Source organism: Thamnophis sirtalis, unplaced genomic scaffold (genome assembly GCF_051295495.1).
Source record: "Thamnophis sirtalis isolate CommonGarterSnake01/CBP01778 unplaced genomic scaffold, rThaSir2_p1.2 scaffold_5, whole genome shotgun sequence".
Classification (NCBI taxonomy): Eukaryota; Metazoa; Chordata; class Lepidosauria; order Squamata; family Natricidae; genus Thamnophis; species Thamnophis sirtalis.
The window spans coordinates 64,065,953-64,084,124 of record NW_028261385.1 but is presented as its reverse complement, the minus strand read 5'-3'; positions in this window follow the sequence as shown (position 1 = coordinate 64,084,124).

The window sequence follows — 18,172 nt, the reverse complement described above, 5'->3', positions numbered from 1 at the left end:
GTCTGATCTGAAAAGAAGAAATAATGAAAAGCGAGAATGGAAAGCAACATCCATTTCCCATAGATTATTACTTCTTCCAAAGAATTTGTTGCTTAATTCTTCATTTGCCATACTACCGTATTCTGAATCTGTAAGCAACTACGTATACTTAGGAAGTACGAACTCAAATCTGAAGAAGGGTGTTTAACTATATCATGTGAAGGTTGTGTCAACTTCTATTAGGGATTTATTGAAACATGACATCTCGCCAGAAATACCACAACTTTTCTGCATAATTGAGCAAAATTAATCACTACAATTGGTCATCTCAGTATAAAAAGCTACTATCCAGCTTTCCATAAACCTGTGTCACCAAATGGTGACTTCTGCTAGCAAATTGGTACTCTCATTTAATAATCACATGTTCTCCTTTAAAAATCTCTGCCGCAACAAGGCTCCTCAAAAGTGTGTTCCTAGCAAAATTGGTTGAGCAATTGTTGAGTTCTGACATATGACTGAATTTGCTGTCAGGGTATTGATTTCCTTATTACTTCATGCCTATGGCATTTAATTTGCATCTTATGTGAATTACTGTGTCCTTGCACTCTGCTGAATCACTGAAGACTGTATTTTGCAACCTAGAGTAAATATAGTCAATCTGAGCTTTGCTTCTGTTGAAGAGTCTATACAATCTTATCTGTGTAACCAACTCCAAATTACTGGCTATCTATTTAAATACCGTCTAACTCTTTCATGGAATCCAAGATAATTTAAATTTTGACTTCAAAAATGTTTACAATCCAAGTGCCATGCTGCCATCTGATCACATTTTTTAACACTAAGTGATAACAAACCTTGAAACATTTCTCAATTCAGGGAGACAGAATACAATCTATATTTGTTGACATTTCAAACAAAGCCTGCTAAATATTTTGCCAGAGTCTAAAGACTTCCAGCTTCAATACAGTAAAGCTGCTAAACCGATCCAGTCCATCAAAATTTCTTCAGAAATTTAGAATATAAATACATTAACAAATCCATACCCCATATTAAAGGCCATCATAACATTAAAGTAAGTTACTAGGGAGAAGTCAAAAAGAAAAAAGAAATAAATTCTATGTAGTCTTAGCAGCAAAAGAAGGGTAAGGACTATACTCAAATACTTACTCACTTTTAATAAATATTAGAACATACAGAAAGAATCGTTGACATAAAAGGTATAATACTGGCCCAAAGTCATTCAGTTGGATTGCATGGTGAAAGTGGAACTTGAACTTGCTGCCTCCCAATTTCTAGCCTGGTGCCTTAACCCCTAGACCAAATTGGCTCTTGTATGAGTAAGAACATAAAAGCATTTAATGTGCCTTGGTTTTACTTAATAATAGTTGGAATATACAATTTGGAAATTGACCTTCTCAGATCAAAAGTCAAACTTTTTCTCTTGCATTATGTTCCTCCTATATAGCTTTTGCTGTTCCTTACTGAAGAGAAAATCAAATTCCTTTCACAATATAGTGCTTATCCTTAACACACACTATATTTAAAGTAAAAAGTTATATTAAATGTGCATTTAGCATGTCTACGCTGGCCATGACTATTGTCAGTGACAAACAAGTTTAATATTTATGGCATCATACATCTCTATGACCCCCACAGCCATTTTTTTAATCAGGCTAGAAAAAAGCATTTTAAAAGGGACATTTCAGACAAAAACAGACTAATGGGAGCCAAACTAAGAACATACCATGTCTGAGTACCTTACATGTATAGATATTCCAGTGTGGGTTGATGTTTAGATTCTGGATCCCATCATTAACCAAAGATCCAGCTTTAAGTTGTCATTAGACCATAATGCCTTTGGGCCAGTTGTTGTCTTTAAATTCCAACAATGTTACAGTCTGGAAGAAAAAAGTATGTAAACAATCTTGGACTTTCGAAGAAAAGGCATGATGGAAACACCTGCATGAACACTTCTTCCACCATGGGAAATGTTAATTAAAACAATCACATCTTCTGGATAGTCCTTTTTTTCAAATATGTAACTCTACCACATATAACTCTTAAATTACCTTTCTCCCTAAAGGCAATTTGTAATGGTTGTTATATAATGCATGTGCTTTTCATCAACATAGCTGCAACAACAACAATTTTACTAACCAGTTTGGAGCTGATAACCTATTAATAGGAATGACATACCTCTCAATGCATTATTATCTGGGTGTGGTGCTAAATTAGAAACAAATACCTTTGAGACAGATCCTAAGGAAGCATTTCCTATAGTTAACTTCCAACATATAACTAGATTGAAATTATTTGAATGGTTTCCTGAATTAATCTGGACTTTGGGAGGATTTCATTCTACTGTATCTAGACAGCCCTTTCTGTGGGCACACAAGCCATCGCCCAGCTCAGCTCCATCACGCATGCGCCCACACCTCCCATCGGCCAGCTGATTTTCGGGTCTCTGCCGAGCATGTGGGAGTAGCATGTGCATACGTAGGGGGCTAGGGATCACATGTGCATGCATGGAGGACAGGAGCGTGGGAGAGTTGCACATACGTGCGCAGGGGGTGAGGCATGCAAGATGTGTGTCATGCACACATTGCATTATGGGTGTGGGCATGAGGACTGAAAGGTTAGCCATCACTGATCTAGACCCTCCCTCCCCTTAAAACATCATATATATATATATATATGTGTGTGTGTGTGTGTGTGTGTGTGTGTGTGTGTGTGTCACAACCCCTGGTAAGCCCCAATTATGGGAGGAAGCTAACTGCTTCCATCATCTGTCAATCGGCTCGTCACAAGAGTCCATCACGACAGAAACCCAATATTTTTACGGTTGCCTTTGTTATATTTGTGTTTTATTTGTGCTGATAAATAAATAAAGGGAGACTAGTATAGATCTATTTCAAGCTATTTAGTTCTCATCAGCTAGGCATACCCTTACTGGGATTAGACGTTTGCCTAAGAAGCAATACAGCACAGGTTCGATATATATATATGTTGTTGTATTTGTGCTGATAAATAAAAATAAAAAATAAATAAATAAAAAATCTGATATATATGTAGGTCTTTGGTTATTCGGGTTTTCTCCCGCGTAAAATTGGAAGTGTCTTGGCAACGTTTCGATGAAGTCTCATTCGTCATTTTCAGGCTTCGTGATTCCAGGAGCAATGTGAGATCTCGGCTGTTTCTTCCTTTTAACTGCCAGTGGGGGTTTGAGCTGATTGGGCGGGAGCTTGGCTGTGTTCTGATTGGGTGGAGGTGTGTTTTGATTGGTTGGGGGTTTGTGTTTCATGTAAGGATAGGAGGGGTTTAAAGAGGCTAATGGTGCATTTGCAGTCTGGCTTCTGGTCCTTGGTCATGCCTCCTCATCAGTGTGGGTTTTTGTCTGCTTTCTTTGTGGATGTTTGGTGGTGACATCCTGTGTGGCTCTTGTGAGTGTGGGCCTGCTGTCATTCATCATGTTAGGGACTTGTTTATCAATAAGGGTAGGTTTCCAAATGGCTGGCAGGCGGGAGGTATCGTCCCGCCTGTTCATGCTGTGTGTGCGTTTTTCTATCTCGATGGCTTCTCTGATTATTCTGTTGTTAAAATGTTCAGCCTTGGCGATGTTCTGGTCTTCTTAAAATCAATTTTATGTCCTGTGACTTTAAGGTGTTGGACCAGGGAAGAAGTTGGTTCCTCTTTTCTGATTGTGTTTTTGTGTTCATCAATGTGATGTACACTTTCCATGCTTGTCTTCTTCAGAAAGTGTAGATCAGGTATTGTTTGTTTTCTGCTTTAACATTTGACTCTAAACATCTTAGATTACATCACCCTGTGAGGACCTAGCATGCCATGAACTGCAGCAAGAAACCAGGTTAATACTACCTTGAGAATTATTGGGTGAGGGGAAGATGTTGTGAAAAAGTCATAAAATGCTGAATAAATGTGTTGCAAGTCACATGCTGCATAATTTCACCCTGGCCTTTCCTTGCCGGCAATACTTGAAGACAAAGTAATACAGTATCAGCAACAAAAGGTTACCATAGATATAAACAATTTTATCTATGGTAACCTTTTGTTGCTGATACTGTATTACTAAGTTGGTTGAGCTTTTTGACAGCAGATGGTTACAAGGGCTCTTACTCATTTGGGTTTAAGAACTGCCTCTCATGTAAGCATCTGCTTCAGTGACTCAATAGGAGCCACGCCTCCAGGCCTTAGCCAAAAGCTGCACTTCTTTCAGCAGGCTGGATGGAAATGAAGATCGGGTCCTAATGCTAGCAAAATATTTTCCCGAGGTAACATCCCTTTTTCCCTTTCCACCTTCCGCTGAAACTAGTGCAATGAAGCCAGCATGGATGCCTCCAAATATTCTACCTTTGTCTAATAAAAACCCATTGCTTATTATGTTGCTTTATACATGCACCTCCTTCCTTAAAAGGCCCACCAGGATTTTGGCAAAAGAAATGAGAATGTAGACATATATTATTGTAATTTGGTCAACAAAAATGTTTTAGATGTATGTATATACAGGTAATTCTTGACTTAGAACAGTTCATTTAATGACCGTTCAAAGTTACAATCTCACTGAAAAAAGTGAGTGTTTTTCACACAACTGTTGCAGTATTCCTATGGTTACATGATAAAAATTCAGGTGCTCTGGCAACTGACTCATATTTATGACACTTGCAATATCCCCAAGTCATGTGATCACCTTTTGCAACCTTCTTAGAACCAAAGTCAATGGGGAAGCCCGATTCACTTAACAACTGTGTTACTAACTTAACAACTGCAATAGTTGACTTAACTGTGGCAAGAAAAATCGTAAGCTGGAACAAAATTCACTTCACAAATATTTCACGTAGCAACAGAAATTTTGGGCTCTAATCTTGGTCGTAAGTTGAGGACTATCTGTACCTACATATGCGAGTGTGTACATGTCTGTGTGTCAAACTTTTGTATTAAAACCCAATAGCCATAAGATTTTTTTCAGAGTCTTTCTCTACCAGCCAATGATTAGCACAGGCAAAAAATGATACTTGGCTAACCTGTTGGATATACAGGTACACTAATCTATTTTTTTTAATTTAATCTCTATCCTGGAACATCTGGTAGAACAACTGATATCAAGTCTGGGAGAAGCTATAATACTAACTCCTGGGAGGAAATGCTCTGTGAAAAAGTCACAGAGCATTTCTACATATGCCATGTAAAGGCTCAGTGGCACTTTTGTCATGTTAGATTAGAAAGATAACTACTTTAGCATCCTTTCAGAAAGGGCTAGACTCTCATCCTCTCTCTTCAGACACTTGTAACTTCAGACATGTCTACTAGCTGAAGACCTCTTGAATCTAAATAAAATGGTAAATTCTAAAGAAAAGCAAAAAACAACAACACCTAGAGCTTATTTAAAGATTCTCCATTACCTTGAGTTGACTTTATTTGTATGGCTGAGGAACATACATGTATGTGTTTCAAAACCATGAAGATAGTGGTTAGAACTGCATACAAAGCACAAGAGAAAGTGTCAGCTTTCCATCACATGGTCATAACTGGCATCTTCATCTTTTTTCCCCCCTCCTGCTACTCCAATTAGTGGAATGAGGTCACTTGGAGCAAATAGAGATTTCAGTCTGGATAGAACATTAATCTCCAAAACCAGACCTGACCTCAATTAACCTGTCTCTGAATGTAGTGCTGCATTTGAGTACTGCTAAGAGGGACTCAAGAAATCTACTGTTTCTTCCTCTGCCCCAAATTCCCTATGGCTCCATCAGTGGTGGGTTGCGAGCGGTACGCCCGGTACGGGCCTACCGGAGCCTGCCTGGAGCACTGGGTACCATTCCGTTCCGGTGCTCTGGAGGGCCCACCCACATGCCCAAGGTCCTTACCTGTCCTTTAAGCCTTCGGCACTTCCGTGCATGCACATGGCGCGTACAGCACCTACGTGATGCCTTGCCAAGCAACTGGAGCATCGCAGAGGCTTGCAGAGGCGTCACTGACAGGTATGATGCATGCACTCGCTGCGCGCGTCCATGTGGGCAACGCTGAGCCCGTTCCAACTGTACTGGTTGGAACAGGATCCGGAACCCACAACTGGGCTCCATGTAGTAGCTGAGGTATCTCTTTCATCTCAAAGACTTCTAGAGCAGATCAGTTTTAAAAGCCTCTTCTGCAAAAAAAAAAAAAAAAATCTAAAATCAGCAGTGTGCTTCGTTGTGCATTGTCATCAAAGGCTTTGGTATGGAGGCCTTCAGGCTGTCATAGCCACATTTGAATATTTATAATTTTCCCTGTTCAATGAAGCTACTGCATTTCTCATGACTTTTTGCAAACCCATAAATCACAAAGAGTCTTAGAGCATCTTTTCAAATCAATGTATTTTACTGAAAGATAGAAGCTTTTGTGTACTACAGCTCCATTCATCAGTGCATGGAGTGACTTTCTTGACTTGATCTGAGAAACCTTGTCCTTAGTGCTTCCTTCCTTAGACAGAACTTGCAAAATATGTCTAGAATGACTGTTTGTTTCTTTTATTTGTGTTCTGAGAAATTTACGTTACTTTGTTTCTCAAAACATTGAAATAATCATTTTCAACTTAATGTGATTTAAAAAACAGCATGATGGAAAGCGACATGGATACCTTGGAATGCCGCAATATTAACCAGTTAGTTTAAACAGAGCTTCTTAAAAAAAAACCAGATGATTAAATTCATCATTGTGCTTAGCCATAATTAATGATTTTACAAACCACCATAGCTAAATGTATATGTTAAGGTGTAATGTGGTTTGTTTAACTTCCAGCTTTGTCAAAAAAAAATTTTTTAAACAAAAACAGCTATGGAAAATATTCTTTGGAAAATAGTTTCCTATTGTAATACCAAGATGGTTGTGCAAATACAGTAAAACACAACAGCTGGAGTTCAGTATGTCTATGGTTATCAGATCTTTGGCAAAAGGACGAAATGTCTTCCCCACCCCCATCCCCCCTTTTGTCCTTGTGTCCTCTCTCTGGCAGGCAGAGCCATCAAATCAAATCTTGTCTGACTTTTTTTTCCATAAAAAACTTTTTATTTTCCATTTTCATAACATATAATCACATGTATACTATATACAGCCAATGTCATGTTGTATTATTAAGTAATTACATCAATTCATCTTGCCATCAACTACCGGAAAAAGAAAAAGAAAAACCAATTATTGGCTCTTCTGCTCTCCATACATCATATTTATACCTTATCCAACACTTTGTTCCGCCTCTCTCCTCTCCCTCCCTACCTCCTTTCTTCCCTCCATCATCCTTTTCTACTCTACTTCCCCTCCCTTTCTCCTTCTCCTCTCTCCCCTTTCCACTCCTCCTTATACTCCTCATCTTCCTCCCCTTGCCCTCTCTCCTATCCCTCTCTTCCTATCTTTCTTCTCTCCTCTTGTCTGACTTTTTGAATGTCTCTTTTTAAAAATTTGAACTGCTTTCCCAACAGTAGTCATTCAAACTCTTGTGTATTGTGACCTTGTAAATTGCCTGCTTCTTTTTCTTGCCTGTCAACAGACTCAGTCTAGAAATCTATTTTCCAATTCCAGCAAACAGTTTCAATCCAGGCCCTTCAAATCTACAATTGCTGTGGTCTGTAGATCACATGAACTCGTTTCTATGGTGAAATCTGGAAAACATGTTGTCAGTTCTGTATTCTCACTAGCATAAGTTGTTGAAAATAAAGATGTTTTGAGAAAATACTGTGATTGAAAAACAAGTCTTTCTGATGCTGGAAAAAATAATGTCATGTACATGTAGGGCTTTCTTTCTTTCTCAACTTTTCAATTTACAGTATTCTTGTTATGGATGCCAAGAAAATTAAACCCTTAGCTTTTATCTTCCTTTCCAATTGGCCGAGTTCTCCCTTTGCTGGTTCAGATACTTGGCAACTCAAAATATGCCAAGACCAGAGTTTCCTGTGCAATCAAGGACTTATTACCTATTTTGGAAGCTTGTAATTTCTTGAAATTACCTCATATATGCCTTTGTAAAAGTGAGCTTTCTATTTGCAAAGGGGCATTATTCATTATTTCACCCTCAAAAGGAAAGGCTGTCTGATCTAAGTCCACTTTTAGGTAAAGTACCACAAGAAGGGAGAACAGAAGCTCTGGAGTTGTTCATCTATACTAGTGATAGCGAACCTTTTTGGCACCAAGTGCTGAAAAGGTTGCATGGAAACACTGCTTGCACGCACACTCGTCGGAGCCACGCTACAGAAAAGCCAAACTTCCAGGTTCTAGCGAACATGTACGCCCGACGATCAGTGGACAGCGCACATGGGCAGGCTGGTTTTTGGCAATGCCGCACATGCAAAGGGATCAGAAAAGCCAAACCTCCAGGTTCTTGTGCTCATGTGTACCTGACAACCAGCTGGCTGGTGCGCATGCACACACCAGTTTTCGGCAATGCCACACACGCGAAGGACAGCTGATCATGTGCACCAGAAACCCGGAAGACAAACAGACAAGGCTGTGCGTGCTGTGTGACATGGTTTTGTGTGGCACTTTGAGAACATAGGTTTGTGCCATAGGTTTGCCATCATGGATCTACACAAACATCCAGATCTCAAACATCCAAATCGCCACTTGTTGGCAAGGAAGAGTTAGTATTTTCTGAAGTTGTTGGCATTTTTGCAGCCCAAGTTAGCACCTGCAGCAGCCTAAGAAAGGCTGTATAAACTACATCTGCAATTTTTATGTCCTATGCAGCTGCCAGATAAGCTTCCTCTTTTGCCCTTATGACATGCATGGCTGTCTATTACAAAATGATTTTTGTACAATGGAAAATTTTACCCGAAAAAAATTAATGCAGAGAAGCCTGGTGTTAGGAAACTTGTGATCATGTCTGGAATTTTGAAAATATATTATGAATATTCATTCATTCTGCTGTGACATGGGGAAAAGGCAAGAGGATTCAAATAGCTAATACAAGAGGCACAGCTGGGGTCATTGCCCCTTAACAAGCTGAGAGCCCCTTTCCCCAGTCCCTGGATAATGGCCCCCTCCTCTTCATATTTTCTAAGAATTTTCTAGGCTATTTAGCGATAGCATTTAGACTTATATATCACTTTACAGTCCTCTCTAAGCAGTTTACAGAATCAGCTTATTGCCCCAACAATCTGGGTCTTTATTTTACCCATCTCAGAAGACTGGAAGGCTGGGTCAACCTTGAGCCTGGTGGGATTTGAACTGTTAAATTGCAGGCAGCCAGCAGTCAACAGAAGTAGCCAGCAGTACTGTACTTTAACCACTGCACCACCGAGGCTCTATGTTCTATAAAAGTAAAATAACTCATTATTCTTTTTAAAGGTAAAGTAAGAAGAGACCTAGAATATGGAAAACTCCAGATCCATGTCTATTCCAAAACATGAGAGTAGGGTTCTCCAAAGTGGTCAATATCAAAAACCCCAAAGTCAATGAGAGTACCTATTAGTAATCTCATTTACTATAATAAACACTTGAGGGTTGCTGAATAAAGGATTTGGGGACCCCTGTTCTAAATGTTCAAGCTTTAGGGAAGCCATGTTCTTAAACTTGTATCTTAGTAAAATAGATCTCTCAAAGGACTAGAAATAAAAATAAATTTTAAGACATCTTTAATAAAGGAACATAATATTCTGTAATCATTAAATCTTCTTAATGAGGTATTTTAAGGACATTAATGAAGAAAAAAGGGAGTTGGGATTTTAATTTGGTGTCAGATCTCCAGAGTTAGTCAAACTCTTTTAAATTAGCAAAATTGCTGCACTAGCACTGAAAGAACATTTATATTCCCATTTAACCACTTCCAGAATACTTCCAGGATTAAACAAAAATATCAAAGGCAAATGGCAATAGAGGATTCTTTGTACAGGGTTGATGACTGGAAAAACATCATCATATTATTTATTTACCAGAACATAAAATACTGAATTTATCTCTTATAAGCTGGTTAGAGAGATAAATGACTACCTGACTAAACAAAAGGAGGACACTGTGAGGTAAAAGTACAACATGTGATGTGGAAAGAGTAAAAATAAAGGTTTTGCAAGAACAAAGATCTGAACAATGTGACAAACATAAAAAAAAAGCAACGTGTTTGTCTTTCTTGACCCCGGTCACTTGACTGAAGAGGCCACAGAGAGACTGTTATCTGTTACACATCTGATAGCTCCTAGAACACATACTACCTAGGGTGAATTAGTAGTCAAAAGTTATTTTTTCTAATGGATATAATTTAGCTTTCATCATCGGTTTTGTAAATGTATTTGTGCAACTAATTATAGAAAGACCTCAACTTACAGCAGTTCATTTAGTGGCCCTTCAAAGTTACAACGGCACCGAAGAAAGTGACTTACGACCTTTTTCACACTTACAGCCGATGCAGCAACCCCATGGTCACATGCTCAAAATTCAGAAGCTTGGCAACTGGTTCATATTTATGACGGTCGCAGTGTTCTGGGGTCTCATGGTCCTCTTTTGCGACCTTCCGACAAGCAAAGTCAACAAGGAAGCCAGATTCGCTTAACAACCATGCTACCAGCTTAACAAATGCAATGATTCACTTAACAACTGCAGCAAGAAAAGTTGTAAAATGGGACAAAACTCACGTAACTAATGTTTTTAATAGATACAGATAGAATTCTTTATTGGCCAAGTGTGATTGAACACACAAGGAATTTGTCTTTGATGCATATATTCTCAGTGTACATAAAAAGAAAAGATACATTTGTCAAGAATCATAAGGTACAACACTTAATGACAGTCATAGGGTACAAATAAGCAATCAAATTGTACTAGGAAATAATCAATATAAATAGTAAGGATACAAGTAACAAAGTTACAGTCATACAGTCATACCTAGGAGGATATGGGTGACAGTAACAATGAGAAGATTAATAGTAATGCAGATTTAATGAATAGTTTGACAGTGTTGAGGGAATTATTTGTTTAGCAGAGTGATGGCATTCGGGGGGAAAGCTTTGATTTACTTAACAAATGAGTCAAGAAAAGTTGTAAAATGGGACAAAACTCACTTAACAAATGTTTCACTTAGTAACATAAATTTTGGGCTCAATTGTGGTCGTAACTTGAGGACTACCTGTACTGTACTTTATGGCTGTCCAGCAATCCAAATTTGGAGGTCACTGATTTGAAGTGGTATGTGCATTCACATGTGCTCCAAATCACTTTTTCTTTTTGAGTCTGGTTTACAAAAGAGGACAAATCCCTTTACTTCTAAGCAGACTCTAAAGAACATCCCTTTACCCACCCATCCCAAAAACCTGGAGCATTCAATTACATCACTCCGTTGTTTTGCTGCTTGTCCAAACATGTGACCGGAATAGTTGGTGATATCCAGTGGTGTATTAACTATTAAGCAGACTAAGCACATGCTTAGGGCACCAGGCCCAAGGGGGCACTACAAAGTTGAGAAAGAAAAAAAACAATGAAGATTTGTACAGGAGGGGAGCATTAAGATTTGTCAGTGCTTATGGCATCAGTGAGCCTTAATCCACCACTGGTCATAGAAAAGAGAAAGCTTTTCAGACATACTGGAATGTCTTTTCTCATATGAAGGACAACTTCTACAAGATAAAGTATTTTTGTTTTAAAAAACAGTTAAATTTCAACATGTGCAGCAATGTTACTTTATCCAATAATTCAATTGTAAAAGCTATGTTCCCATTTGACAAAGTTAGCTGCCTCCTTCTATTCACCATTAACTCTAATCACAAGTGGTGAATTTCTGCAGAAAAGGGCATTTATAATTTGCAGTTTTTAATGCAGGTACCTACTCGTTATGATGAAAAAATAACTTATCGGGTAAAGCAAAATTTAACATAGAGCAGGAGTCCAAATTTCAGCAATTTGGCAGATCTCAAATATCAATCAAGAATTTCACATTTTTAATTATTATCACTATTATTCATTAGAAATACCAAAGTAAAATTGAACTGTTAATATACATTTTTCAAAGCAGACATTTTCAAATGTCAGGAGATGAATATGATAAACTGAAGTCAAATTTCAGAAAAGATAATTAAGGAAGAGAATACATTTTTGTCTAAATCTCTTGGTCTTTTTACCACAGTTAAAATTAAGGCCATTCTTTAATAAACAAAATACAAGCTCAAGTAGACATACAATCTGATATTTCAGAGATAATGCTTAGGATCATTTTAAAGTTTTCCTTTCACGCCAAGCTTAACTTCTTAGCTTGTTCCCTCTGCATTTGTCAAAAATCCATTACTCGTTCTGCTCTATTTACAGTATCACTACCTGTTGTTTTATAAAACAACATAGGTTTGCTTTTTAGGACAAAGACTTCCTAGAAAAATAGTAATAGTCAATCTAACCTTAGATGTTATTGCACACACTGTTCTGTTTCTTCATTGAGGACGGTATCAGTATCACTACCAAGATCTAATTTCTTAGGGATCTCTTAGGAATTCAAGTTGCTGACCAAAGCTTTAGAAAGTCTCTTCAATAGCAAACGTGCAATTATTTTTTTCAGGGTGTCCAACAAATGAAAATAATAAAATAAATGAATGAAAGTTCAATCGACCAGGCCAAAAAAATATTTTTAAAGGTTAAACCATGGCAAATGGTCCAAAGTTTAAAAATAAATGAATTTTTCCTGTCCTACCATCAGCCAGTGGGAGTTAACTTCTTGGCTGCTCTTTGATCTGTTTGATTATATTTTGGAGAGGGGACACTAACTGAGAAATGAAAAATAAAATGAAATGATGAGATCACAGCTGAGAAACAACAAACCACTGTAAGGTTGCCAAAAAAAAAAGCTTCATCGGAAGAAATGTTCATCTGGGTTCAGTTCCAAGTGGAGAGTAAAACACTGGAAATATGGAGACTGCTTGGAAAGATAGGATCACTTAGCTTGGGGTCCTGGGCAAAAAGAGAAGAGATGTTGAGAGTGCCTGGTTTTATGCCCTCTCTGGGCTTTTGAATTTGAGCTTGTATTCTGATTGGTTGTCAGACTCCCATGAGGCCATGTAGGGGTAACTTCGTAGGTTGTGTTTTGAGTCCCAAGCTTGGTTGAGCCTTGCTGGGTAATGTAATCTTCCCAGATGCCATGTGGTTAGTTCTATTGCTAGATGGGTGGAGGGCTAATCCTACCTTTGTTGGATCTTGGGTGAGGGCATTAGCTTATGAATAGATCTAGCTATCTCTTTATCTCTTAAGTGCGGACAACTGCTGTGAGCGATTGAGTAGGATGGGGGCTATTAAGAGTGAGTTTGCTTTCTGCCTAAAAAAACATGTTTCTCCATTTCTCATCCAGGGAAATATAATATTCTGACTTTTTAATATTTCATAGAATATTTCATTCTTCTAGGAGAGGGGTGGGTGCTAACTTCCTACAATGGCTGGCACTGTCAAGCTCAACGTGAACAGGAACCATGTACAGAGGATGGCAGACATAAAGCTATGACAGACATCATAGAAGGAACATCTGTGTGTGTCTTTTTCCTGTAAACCACCCATTCTGCTTTATATTTGTTTTGTGCTAAGATAGAGAATTAAAGATTGTTCAAACTGACGCGTGATTCCCTAGGGACTTCAAAATAAGCATTTAAAGTGCAATCCGATTGACATTTGAAGATAAGCCTCATAGAAATCAGTGGATATCCTCTTGAGTCAATAGAAAAAGGACAGCTCCTCATTAGTGACAGAAAACTCCGTTAGCATGAAAATGACATGTGTTCTGATCCACTGCACATGATTTTGTATGTGATAAGAAAATGATTGGTTCTTCCATTTTTGTTAACTTCCTTGTTGTTCACACCAGGCAATGGGAAAATTTCCCTCACTCAGATCCTGGTGTGCCTATAGCAGTGATGGCGAACCTTTTTGGCACCAAGTGCCCAGACCTGAATGCATGTGCATGTGTGTGCGCCGGAGTGCCAGAAACCTGAAGGCTGTTGCATATTCAATATGCAAATACCAGCTGCGACCTGATTGGTTGGTCGTTTTGACAGTTGGTCTGAGTGCTAGTATAAATACCCTGGCAGTTGCAGGGAACGTTTGAATCGCTTGTCACCTGTGTTATAATAAAGATCTGTCTTGCACATGGCTCCTGCGTGTCAATTCCCTAACAACAACAACCCACACGTTTACAACAAAGGCAAACTAGCCAGTGTGTACATTTGTGTTTTTGGGCCATTTGGAAGGCATTTTAGGCCATTTTCAGGTTGTTTTTCAGGTGTTTTGGGGGCCATTTTCAGGCTGTTTTTTCGGCCAATTTCAAGCTGTTTTTTAGGCCTTTTTCAGGCCTTTTGGGGCTATTTTCAGGCTGTTTTTCAGGACATTTTCAGGCTTTTTCAGGCCTTTTGGGACATTTTCAGGACATTTTTCAGGCTGTTTTTCAGGACATTTTCAGAACATTTTTCAGGCTTTTGGGGCCATTTTCAGGCTGTTTTTCAGGACATTTTTCAGGCCTTTTGGGGCCATTTTCAGGCTGTGTTTCAGGCTGTTTTTCAGTACGTATTTCAGGCCTTTTGGGGCCATTTTCAGGCCATTTTTCAGGCTGTTTTTCAGGACATTTTCCAGGCCTTTTGGAGCCATTTTCAGGCCATTATTCAGGCTGTATTTCAGGACATTTTCAGGCTGGAAAAACAGCCTGAAAATAGTTCAAAAAACAGCCCCCAAAGTCCCCCAAAATGGCCTATTTTTTTAAACCAGAAGAGCAGTTGGTGGCAGCACGCATGCCCACAGAGAGGGCTCTGTATGCCACCTCTAGCATGTGTGCCATAGGTTCGCCATCACGGGTCTATAGGGAATCTCACAACAGATGTAAAAATTGGGCAGAGTTTCAATTTCATGGCTGTGGCTGCCATTTTATTTCCACCACCATCCCCCCCAGATCCCCCAGCCTGCTCAGATCTGTGTTTTCTACCGCAATTTCTTTAATGGATGCCAACAGATATAGTGGGTTCAGTTATACCTGTTCATGGTTGGATCCAAACCACAGGACATTTGAAATTAGATACAGTAAAACATCAACAACCCTTCTGCCTCTTTTATCACAATTGCTTTCCACATATTGATTCTATTTTGAAATAGAAAGCCGCTGCCTATAGAGGATTGCTGGACAGCATTGCACCTTGTATACACATAACAATAATGACCAATGGAACAGACTCAGAATTCTTGTTTTAATGTTATCACATCATTGGTTCATTACTCTCTGTGTTGAGGACTCAGAAAGTCCTCGAATTACAAACTCAGGACCCTTCCTAAGGATATTTTTCCAATCTGGTACTCTTTATTTTTTTACAAGATTAAAATCCCAGAATTCCAAGTCTTGCACTATCCTTCAGGGAATTGTACTCCCAGAATGCTTATAGGGTGACAAAATAACAGAAATGATTTTGTTATGTCACGAAGCTTGAAAAGCAAAGACTCCTTTCAGTAAAAGTCAATTTTTGGTGACTTCACAGACATTCTGGGAATTTAGTCCAAATAGTATTATATTTATAATACGCATCCAACAAGATGCAGTTCATTAGTGTGAATAGTAAATTCTTGTACATAGGAAGGTGGAAAAAACAGATGCACAGATATAGGATAGGCAGCACCTGGCCCAACAAATCTAGGTGTCCTGATGGAGTCAGCCGTGTGTAGCAGCTGCCAAAAAAACCAACACAGTCCTAGCCTGCATCAAAAGAGGGACAGCAACAAGATCCCAGGAAGTGGTAGTATCACTTTGTACTATACTGGTGTGATCCCATTTGGAACATTGAGCCCAGTTCTGATCACAATAGGAAAAAGAGGTTGAGGCCCTGGAAAGTGTACAGAGAAGAGCAACAAGGGATCTGAAAACTAAATCATATGAAGAACAGCCAAAGGAACTAGGTGTGTTTAGCTTAATAAAGTGAAGAATGAGGGAACACATGATAGCAGTTTCAGAATATATGAAGGGCTGCCACAAGGAAGAGGGAGTCGATTTATTCTCCGTAGCACCTGAGGCTAGGAAAAGAAGCAATGGTTAGAAACTCAACAGAAGAAAGTCTAATCTGGAAATAAGGTGGAATGTCCTGATAGTAAGAACAATTGAGCAATGAAACAGCTTGCCTCCCAGAGTTGTGGATGCTCCATTGCTGAAGGTTTAAAAGAAAAAAAAAATGGATGACATTCATCTGAAATGGGTATGAGGATTTCTACCTTAGGCAGGAGATTAGGCTAGAAGACCACCAAGCCTTATGATTCTATTATTTGAACATTATAGGAAGTTAAAACCCACCCCTCTCCTAGAAAAATGAAATAGCCTAGGAAATATTGAAAATGCGGAATATTATATTTCCCTGGATAAGAAATGGAGAAACATGTTTTTAGGCAGGAAACAGACTCACTTTTAATAGCCCTCACCTTTGTCAATGGGCCATTAGAAGTCTAAGTCAGTCTGTTCTACATAACAAAGATCTCCCCCCTTCATCTCCAGGGTGATGGTATTAAGGCATGATAATATTAGCCCTTTACCCAGCTCACTACAGGGCACCTGGGAAGAAGCAACGCTCAACCAAACTTGGACTCAAAACACAGCCCATAGAATTGCCCCTGTATGGCCCATCTTACCAATCAGAATATAAGCTCAGGTTCAAAGCCTAGAGAGGTTATAAAACCAGGAGCTTTCAGCATTTCTGTCTCTTTTCTTCTTCACCCAACATCTTGAAGCATGTGAACCCCCTTTTCTGTTCAGGAGCTCAAGCCATATGATCCTGTCCACCATTAAACCATCTTTCCAAGCAGCCTTCATGTTTCCAGTGCCCTTTTCCCCACTTGGAATTTAACCCAGAAGGACATTTCTTCCAACATCATCTGGCTGGAAAATCTTAAAAAAATAATCTAAGCAGGTTCAGACCTGGTTTTACTTAGAATATCTAAATAAAATCTAAGAATTATAAGAAATAACAATAAAAGAACCCTTGAAAATGGTGAAGATCATCCAGAAGAACATTAGAAAACTAGTTGGTTATGTTCACATCTTCACTAGTTTTTAAGCTCAAGTAATATTTTATCTTTTAATGGCAATTGCTTTTCCTTCGCTTCTAGTTACTCAGCAATTTATTGTCTTATCAGCTGGCTACAGTAAAAATACAAAGTCAGATATAAGCTTGTATGATTAGAGAGTATGTGCCTTTTTCTTCACCGCCTATATTCTGAATTTTGTTTTGTGTTGTACATATCTTGAATGAGGAGAGTCCATATGAAAACAAACACAGGAACAAATGAATCATGAACCAATCTCCTGTGGCATTTTCATTGTTATTGGAAAAGTACCAAGCAGGACATTTTGAATTGTTATTATAATCCTTAGGAATGAGTATGTGTACACTTATGACCAAACCATGGTGCTAATTCCTCCATCCTTTCAGTCTGAAGCTCAGAGGCATCAAATCCCTTTCTGCAATTTTTACAGTCATCTTGACTTTGTTAGAAATTGGCATTATGGTTTCACATTGCTCTGAATAGAAAGATAATTAAAACTATAATGTAACAAATTAAACTAGCCTTGACTACTGTATGTATTCCTGTATAAAGAGAATTGTTTCTACTCACTTTGCATAATGCACTCACTGCAGCTTTTGGACATCTACAAAATGTCAATCAATGCTCCTAATCACCACCAGGTGTCCTTTTGGAATTTCAAAACAATGAGACTGGGAATTGTTTTTTATTATCTTTACATTAAAATGTGGCCAAGTAAAATGGATGAAGCTTGTGACTATCACTTCAGTAATATAATCAATGCAGTGTAAAATGCTTAATGCATCTCATTGCTAGAAGTCCCTGCTGCTTAGAACTACCAGTTAATACTGCAAAGAAATCACTTCAGAATATGCTAGGCACATTTAGTTGAAAGTAATTTCAATTTAATGCCAATGGATCTGTTCACATGCAGCCCAATTCGACGCTGGGTTCTTAGGAAAGAAACTACATTCTGGATAGAAGCAAATCACTATGGGGTTTTGTGTGTTTTTTTTTTTTTTGGTAATTCTACCAAACGATGCAAAAAATAATTTATACAAGGTAAAAACAAGAAACTGACTTCTATTTCTGAATAATATGGAGGGGAGAGGGGAATCCAATTTAAGGATTTTTTTTTAAAAAAACCTGATATATACTAAAACCAACTTTTAAGTAGGAGGGCAGAAAGTCTTAGTCAAAGCAT